The sequence below is a fragment of the Sinohyriopsis cumingii genome, chromosome 11, assembly GCF_028554795.1.
Source record: "Sinohyriopsis cumingii isolate HCF-2022 chromosome 11, ASM2855479v2, whole genome shotgun sequence".
In the NCBI taxonomy this organism is placed as follows: domain Eukaryota; kingdom Metazoa; phylum Mollusca; class Bivalvia; order Unionida; family Unionidae; genus Sinohyriopsis; species Sinohyriopsis cumingii.
In genome coordinates, this window is record NC_142971.1 from 82,093,542 (window position 1) to 82,103,006 (window position 9,465).

Here is a 9,465-nt window from a genome sequence, read left to right on the forward strand (position 1 = left end):
GCAGTTGTTTGCAATGTGGTGATGTTAATCACATATCATGAGATCCTAACCCTAGGAAAGAGTGGGTCTATAAGAAGCAAGAACATCTAGAGACAGCAAGAGACAGGACAGAGAGAGACAGAGAGGGACAGAGAGAAAGACAGATACAGGGAGACAGAGAATGGGGGCGGGGAATTTATTCATATGAAAAACGTTATGGTCCTTCATTGCAAGAAGTAAAATTCGTCTGTTTTTGTGCCTGATGCTCAGTACATATCAATATACAAAAAGCTAAGCATGCAGATGAAATGGCAGAACGTTTCTTTGCCCAGAGATACACCGCAGTCGACGAAGGAATAATTTGATAATGCGACCCATAGACAGCAAGTGCGGCCCACAAGTAAGATACTCTTGCAACAAAGTGATTTAACGAGAGATAACATGGTAGATGGAGGGCACAAAAGATGAATGAAATTAGCAATAAGCAAGAAATAATAATGTAATTTTATTTTACAAAACCTAGTTTAATACTACCATTTTGACATTCCAATGTCTTAATGACTTACATATATTAAACCCTAACCCCATCCACCAGCAAATATTTCGTAAGTAGTCTCTGCTTACGGTCAGATTTTTCAACGAAGATCTTTCATCTGTCGTCAACCTTTTATCACGACTCTAATTTTAGCTGCAAAGTGTAAACACATGTTTTTAATGGTAGAGTTAATTTATGTGTCTAGCTGACATGCACAGCAGTATTAACAACATGACAGTTCTTGCTAGAAATGTGTTTGAGTATGTCTATCGATTAACAAATGCTATACTATCGAGCTCCTCAATGTAATGCTCAATCACTAAGGTAGATAAACAGTGCAAAAAACATAAGTTTTAACAATGAAACTATGAGATATGGACTGCAGACAACTACAGTCGATAAACCAGCCAAGGACAATCATGGCTCAACAGTTTTGTTCTTTTCAAATGATTTAAGTTTAAAGTTTTTTTAAGTCCCATATTTTCCTGACTGATTATCCTCGATATTTTAAAAAGGCCTGCTACCTGTTAAGTATTGTCAAAATTACTCTTACTTTAGTTTGTGTCTGATTGATGGATATAAGCTGAATGTCAGTTTAATTATAGCAGAGTATACATTTTAGTTTTACTGGCAATGTGCACCTATAAAAAAAATGCTAGATCCTCTTTATAATTTTAACAGTAAGTTCTTATAACACCAGGCCTTAACTTCTTTCAGCTCTGCATGTATGCACTTTGAGATGATGATACTACTGTGGCAAAACATGAAGCCCATTAAGGTTGTTTCACCAAATATTCTTTTGTTTACATAGGGAATATTTACACAATAACCTCTCAGACGTGGTTTTTAGAAGTGATTATAACAATTTTAAATCTTAGGGTCTTACTTTATTACAGTGAATAAGAATGCATCATGGTGTTATGATGACATTAATTTTAATGGTTGATATCTACAGTTAGATTGTGCTGATCTGAAGTCACAGAGCCAAAATACAATGTTAAATGATCTAAGTACGGAGATAACATTTATAACAAAATACTAATGAACAGTCAATTGGCAATAGACAGGTTCCATGCATTTTGCTGATAAACATAATAAAGCACTGAAAATAAACTTTACTTGATCTTGAATGTTTAATGTAAACATGCACGCCATCAATTGTTAAAACTAACACATGACTGATCCGCCTTTTTCTTTACATATATTCCCGAAATTGCGCAATAGAATTGAATATGATCGTTTCAACTACAAAAGCCCAATGCACTTACGTTTAAATGCTTCACTAAACGTATTGACTCATCTTTATCTTACTAGGTTTTCTTCAAGGTTGCATGTAATCAAAATTATTAAATTTATCTGATTTATTATTTTTCTGGCGAGCAGATACAATTCGATAATTGCAAATGGTATGTACTTCAAAGCTCCATGAAAGTCTAAAAAATATATACAGCATTCAATTCAAATGGGTATATTCTAGTCAATGCAATACAACTTAGGTTGATCTTTTTTCCTAAGTTGTGTCCTGGCTAGTGCAAAGTACAGTCTTCGTGTGAATTGTAATACTTAGCTAATGTAATGGAGTTTATGAAAATGCTAAACAATAAAAACAATTACGTAACTTGTTGTACATTTACCTTAATGTCAATTTAATTCCGTAAAATGTCAGTATTCAACTCACCATCAATCACTCCATGGCCTGTTTTATCGATATGCATTATATTGGTTTAGTTACTAGAATAAATGAGTTGACCCCAACTACCCCCTCTGTCTCAACTAGTGGCAGAAGTTTTTTTTACCGCAAAGAAAAAAGAACCGTTCACGAGTGTTTTTCTCTGGCCTTACTGTAGTGCCCCTTTTTGACCTTACACGGATTGTCATTTCGAACCCTAAGCTAGTGCTCATTTCTGACAATTCTCAAGTGCTCATTTTAGACAGCGCTTGAAGAAACACTTGTCCTATAGTGACCAAGCCGTGTCGAGTTGACGCTATGACTGATAACATTAATAGTCTCATAGTATACAAGCTCCACTCACTGAACAATTAAGAGTGGTTATAGTTATATTCAAATGTCATTTAAAGATTTGCTTAAATAATGAAATTGGCATCATTCCTTATGATCGTTCTGTCCAAATCTAAGATGCAGACTTACGTTTCGTTTCACACTATTGCTGTCACAGTTTTCAACAATGTCGATAATATCATATTTGGTAATTGCTCATTAAAGGAAGTGCCGTCTTTCGTCGTGATTGAACATTTTAGTTAATTGTATTATATGCAGTTGTTGTATTTTTGTAATACAAATATGTATTATATCAATAAAGATTATCCTCTCTGTGTCGGAATTGTAAAATCCCTCTCACACAATAATTCATTTCTTCCTATATTCGAACTCGGCAAATTTACATTCAGTAGCATTATAATATAAGGTGTGTCCAGCAAGCAAATCCAGTTCTTCTGACGCTTTTGACTTAAAGTTCATTTGTTTCATGGAAAAAGCTGTTGCAGCAAATTTTCATGTAATGACGTATACAATCCCAGAAAACAGATAATGTGAATCTTTGCGTTCTGGTGGAAGCTAAAGTGCACAAACAGCAGTCATGAAATGAACCAACTTCAAAACAAATGTCCGAATTGGGTCTCGGGGTTTAATGGAAAGGTAAAGCTGCTATGAACAAACTTGCGGATAAAGCGTTTGTCAGACATAACGTTGCCGCAGATTGGTTGGACCTTACAATCATTTTAAACGTACTTGCTGCGAATAAAACAAGATATCAATATCTAATGAAATAATGAAACAATGCAAGATAATTTTTATCTGTAAAGATGAAGAAAAAAAAAAAAGAAGTTGAACGACCACTTATTCTGTCCCTTTTTCTGAACTAATTTGTAAACTTTACAATATTCTCGTCATGCCGTTGATGTGTATAGAAATAACTGAAACAATTTCAAACTGCTGACGTCTTTTGACATATTTTTTTTTTCTTTCTATGAATACAGACATAACTGAAACACATTCATGATGTTGGATAATAAAGACGTAATTGAGTCACATTCACACTGTACTAGAAATTTGCACCGCACTTGAAACTTAAACATTGTTTACATTTTTATTCGAAACGGATTTGACGACCAATCATTGATTAATGTGGCTTAACTATTTCTAAAAGTATTATTGGTTAAAATGAAAAGGACCTTGGACAAACGCTTGTAGCAGCAGAATAGAATCATAGACCGAGGTTTCATCCAAAAATAAACACTTCTACAGAAATAATTTTATAGAAAGCCTTTATTTTCACTTTTAAGGGGTGCTACGAGTGTCATTTCTCGTCATTAACAGACCATCATGCATATGGCATATACATAAAATACATCAGCGCGGAGACAAGTTGTTTTTGAAACAAAGCAGAAGAGAATCATAGACCGAGGTTTCAACCCAAAATAAACAGTTCTACAGAAATAATTTCGTAGAAAACCTTTATTTTCACTTTTAAGGGCTGCTACGAGGGTCATTTTTCGTCGTTAACAGACCCATGTGACTATGGCATATACATAAAAAACATCAGCGCGGAGACAAGTTGTTTTTGAAACAAATTTTAAAATATTTTTGATCAAAATTAAAATATTGTCATAAATTAAAATCACTTACATGTAAATAATAATGAGTGTCGGAGAGCCACATTCTGCTAGATTAGCACGAGAAAAATTAGCTGCGATAAAAGCATATCTTCCTGTGAGAGAATCTCTCAAGAGAAAAATAAGAGCGTACGAAGACGTGAAACTCGGATTTAGTGAATTGTCCACGGAATTATTCAAGCCTATCACTAAAAAAACTGAGGAAGTTTTACTTGGAGATACTAAAGATCCTGAGCTGAGAAAACGCGGAATTCTTCCTGTGTTAAAACAAATTGAGGAGCAAACTCGACCCGTACCTAAACCAGTGACAGGGGAAGTAGCTCTGCAAACGGAAGAAGAAGAAGAAGAAGAAGAAGAAGAAGAAGAAGAAGAACCCGCTCCTAAACGTCGAGTTAAAGCCGCTAAAAAAGTTACACATAAAGTGAGTAAAATTGCGGTTCTTAAAACAAATTTTACCGATACTGCCTTAGATATAATACAGAATTTTCCTTTTAAGGATCAAGATAGCGTGAGAGAATTTGGTGTATTTATTGAAGACCCTTTTTCTCAAAGGCACGTATTTTTGAGGGCAGAAAGTTCAGGAAAGGTTAAATCGCGTGAAAGTTATTATAATTGGCTATATAGAGTGAAAACAGGTCGATCAACAATACCGGGAGGTGACCCAATTTATAATTTGGCATTGGAGGGAGCCGCGATGGAACGCGAACATCTTGCCTCCACAAAACAAAAAGGAAAAAAGATGGCAGAGCCTTCGCCGGAAGAAGAAGAAGAAATTTCCCAACCGATGCCAACATTAGAGGAAGAAGAAGGAATTCCTCAACCGATGTCAACATTAGAAGAACAAAAACGTCTTGATGCTGCAGCGAAGAAGCGGAGAATAAAAAGAAGATTTAGTAAGAAGAAAGTGGAAAGTGATGCAAAGCCAGAAAGTACTTCTACGATGCGAATAAAAGATGAAGACGAACAATATAAACTTCCTGCGCCGCTACAATCAACGCAAACGTTAGGGGAGGAATGAAAAATTAATTCTTCAACCAACGCAAGAAGATGAAGGAAAAACTCCCCCACAAGAATCACTTTCAGTTAAAGAATTACTTGAAAGACCCTCTGATGCGTTTTCTACTGCTGTACTTGAATTGATTAAAGATCCAGAGAATAGATTTGAAATTGCTGTGGAATATAAAACGGCTGATACTGCCATACAAGATAAATTTCGCCATCTAGTTACTTCATCATTATGGATTCCATTGGTATACTTTGCTTCTAAGAGAGAAAAAATAAATATATATGATCATGAATTGATGAAATTTCAAAGAGAGGTTTACGAAGAAAGAAAAAGATTGGAATATCAGAAACGTCACCCAAACAAACCGGCCGAGGTTATAATACAATCTGTCCCGACAGCGTTATCAACGATGTATCTCGACTAGAAGTACTTATCGGAGGGAAACGAGCCGGAAATAACTCGCTTGAAATAATCAACGAGGCTTCGGACATTTGTCAACGATTATTTCGTGGTGGCATCATAGATGTACATGTATACAGAAATCTCATCGACGAACTCATCGACGATCACAGCGATTAGATTATAGTAAATAAATAATGATTGTTCACAAATATCAACGCAGACCAACTCAGGTTCGCGTAGTGAATTCTCGATTGCCCGAATACAAATACGTTCATGGCAACGGATTGGGCGATACCGTCGCAAGTTTTGCTACAAGAATCGCCCCTAAAGTTGGACCCTCCGCTAAGCAATTAGGAATGAAAGCCATAGGAGTGATTGGCGAGAAAGTTCTCTCTAAAGTCGATGATTTAGCTAGTAAAGGTTATGAGGCTGTCAAAAGCAGAATATTAAATTTAATGGGTCGAGGAAAGAAAAAACCGCCACCTGCGCCAGTCAAATTACCCAGCACCGAAGTTATGCCTAGCGATATTAGTAAAATAATAAATGGCGCGGCAAATCAGCAATTAGCGGAATTAGTAAATCAGGAAGTTAGTAAAGAAGTTAGTAAAGAAATAGCGCGTCAAGGACAACAAATTCCAACAAATACGAGTTTCATATCAGGCAGCGGTCTTCGTTTTAGAAGATAATCTTTATAATAATGTTTGCACGGACATCTAACGAGACATTCGACATGGACGAACCGTAAGTAAGGACACGTCGGTGCGTGATTATCAATTTTATTCGTATTACGCAGTGGATCCGAATGCTGACAATCGCGTTGAAGTTAGGTTCATGACACAACAAGATATTTTCTTCCATCTGAGGCGTTTATTGAAGTTACTGGGGAAATTTTAAGAGTTACGCCAGCTGCCGGTCCTATTCACACATTTAACAATGATTTCAAAATCGGATTTGTCAATAACGGCATTATGCCGATATTTAAGAGCGCCACATACATGATTGATGGAAGAGAAATCGAGTCAGTTACCAGTGATGTTGATATCGCTACGACAATTATAGGCCTAGCTAGGTACTCAGACGATTTTACCAGATCGGCCGGTCCAAGTATGATGTTTGCCAAGGATAATTTTGATGCGGCTGATCATGTGCAATATACTAAAGTAGTAATGACAGCAACTTCTGGTACTGTTGTTGCACAGCCTGTTGATGGTGAGCACGAAGCTAGACCAGGTGATAATACTGAATTTAATGTTATAAAACGCGTTAATCCCAATTACAACCTCGGATTTGCCACGCGAAAAAATATGTTGCAAAATCCTCGCAGAAGATTCTCCTGCGCGATTCCATTATCACATGTATTTGGATTTTGCAGACATTTCAGGAAAGTTATTTTCGGGGCGAAGCACACAATTACTTTCATTCGAAATGGTAGTAATCGTGCCATCTGGCGAGAAGCTGGTACTGGTGTTGGTGATGACGCTAAAGTAATATTAGATAAATTTGTCCTCTGGATGCCAGCGATAACTCCATCGATGTTCGAAGATCAGAAATTATTATCGTTCATGGAACATGGTGGTAAATCAATTATGTCGTGGTTAACAACAGCTTCCGACTCTATCGATGTAAATATCAACGGTAATTTTACTTGGCGTATTGCAGCTCAGCAAGGTGTCTCTGCACCAAGACATATCTTTATTGCTCTTCAATCCGCTGATAGATACGATCAGCAACATAGTCATATGGTATTTAATAATTTTGCTGCAACAGAGGTATCGTTGAGAATAAACGGACAACAAGAACCATCCGAGGAAATATCGATTAATTTTGCAACTAATTCAACGGTTCGTGCATATCATCGCCTGTTAAGTTATATGGGTCGAGATCAAAATATTCATACAGGATTGCAAATATCACAGTTAGATTTTAATGGTCATTACCCGATCTATTATTTTTCATTGGAACATCTTGATTTGATAAAACAATCTGTCGTTGATATACATTTCAGAGCTAGAATTAACTCAGGTGGACCCGCTAGAGCAACCGCGGTGATACTTAGCGACAGAACCATGCTTTTGGAAGGAGTTAGCGGCCGAATGAGAGTCATTGACACACCAGTGGAGAAAATGTGATCTAAATTTAGATCAAACGAATTAATATAAATGCCATACGATCATGTTAGTGTGACTCTGACTCCGGGTCAGGTAAAAAACTCCAATCGTCGATGACGAAAAAATGTGGGGTAAAATTAACGTTAAAAAACGCTAAAATTCAGGGTGGGCCAAATAAATTATCATTAACTAAGATGCAACACGGACACTTCATCAAGGCTAAATCGGCAAATTCAGGCGTTCACGTTAACCTTAGTCCAAATGCCATCAAACATATGATCAAAGTTGGTGGAATTTTCCCGTTTCTCGCCGCAATTCCGGGAATACTAGCCGCAGCTGTTCCGGCTATAGCAGCAAAGGCGGCCTTGGCAGCTCCGATAATAGCAAAAGGCGCACTAGCAGGCGCGGCCGGATTCGGAGCTAGTAAATTACTAGAAAAAATAACTGGAGGACGATATGTTAAAAAAAAAGCGGCAATCTGGATCTAAGAACATTAGCAATGCTGACTCAAGGAGATTTAATCAAAAAGGCAATATTAAGTCGGGCGCAGCCGAGATACGGCAGCGGTGCTTATCTACGACGCCCGAAATACGGCAGCGGCGCTTATCTAGGACGGCCGAAATACGGACGCGGCCTAAAAATAGGATAACTCCGATGTCAAATTTAGATTTATCTAACGAGGCAGCGCGTAAAAGAATAAAATTCTTCAGAGGCGTATTTATGCGAGATCAACTTCCTGATAAACCAAATATTAACGAGACCGGAATAATAAATCTCGCTTCAAGTATTGGTCCGGGAACACATTGGGTCGCTTACGCGATAAATCCGCGCGAAGCCATTTATTTTGACTCATACGGGTTGGCGCCACCGAAGGAATTTATCAAATACACATCAAAGTTAAATATTCCGGTTTATTATTCGACATTACCAACGCAAACGTTGACAGATCCACCAATATGTGGTCCTGAGTCAATTAATGTTCTTGACGCAATTTCGCGTGCAATTGATCCGTATCATAAAACATTACTTAAATACACATCTAATAAATATGGTTGACATTTATGGAAGGTCCGTATTTAAGGTAAAAAAAACTCCCGATATTGATTTATCTAAATACGCAACCAAGGACGATCTTAATAATCTCCTATCGATAGCGGGAATAGATCCTGACGATGTCGCTATTTTTCAAGATAAACACGGAAAATTACGAACCAGTGTATACGACAAGTGCGGTCATCGCTAGCGTTGAAATAATATTGTCCGCGGTAACAATGATGGCTCCGGTCGCTGTAACGATAGTTGTTTCTGTATCAACGACGATAGCTGGTGTTCTCAGCATTGTTGGAAAAAAAATATCGTCATGCACGAGTACGAAGTTAGCCTCGTACGTAAATAAATTAAATATGGCGACTAACGCATATTCGAAATGATCATCGCTACTTTCTCAAAGTCTCAATGATAGAGTTATATCCGATTACGAATTCTCGCTAATGTTAAAGGTTGTCGATATTAATAATGTCGGAGTTAGCTCAGATTGCGACAAACACAACACCGCCAACAACAACAATGATATCGGCAAGCTCGACTAAGCCGGAATTTAACATTAATTTTCCAACGGCGATTCCCGTCAATGAAATTGCACTATCACAGTTACGTGTTTATTATAGTTGGCCTAATATCAGATCAGAATCATTTGGTGGATTATTATCAAATAACATGCTCGTTTTCGCCAATAAAAATAAACCTGACGGTACTCCTGACTGGATCACAGTTGGATTACCAACAGGTAGTTATGAGATCGA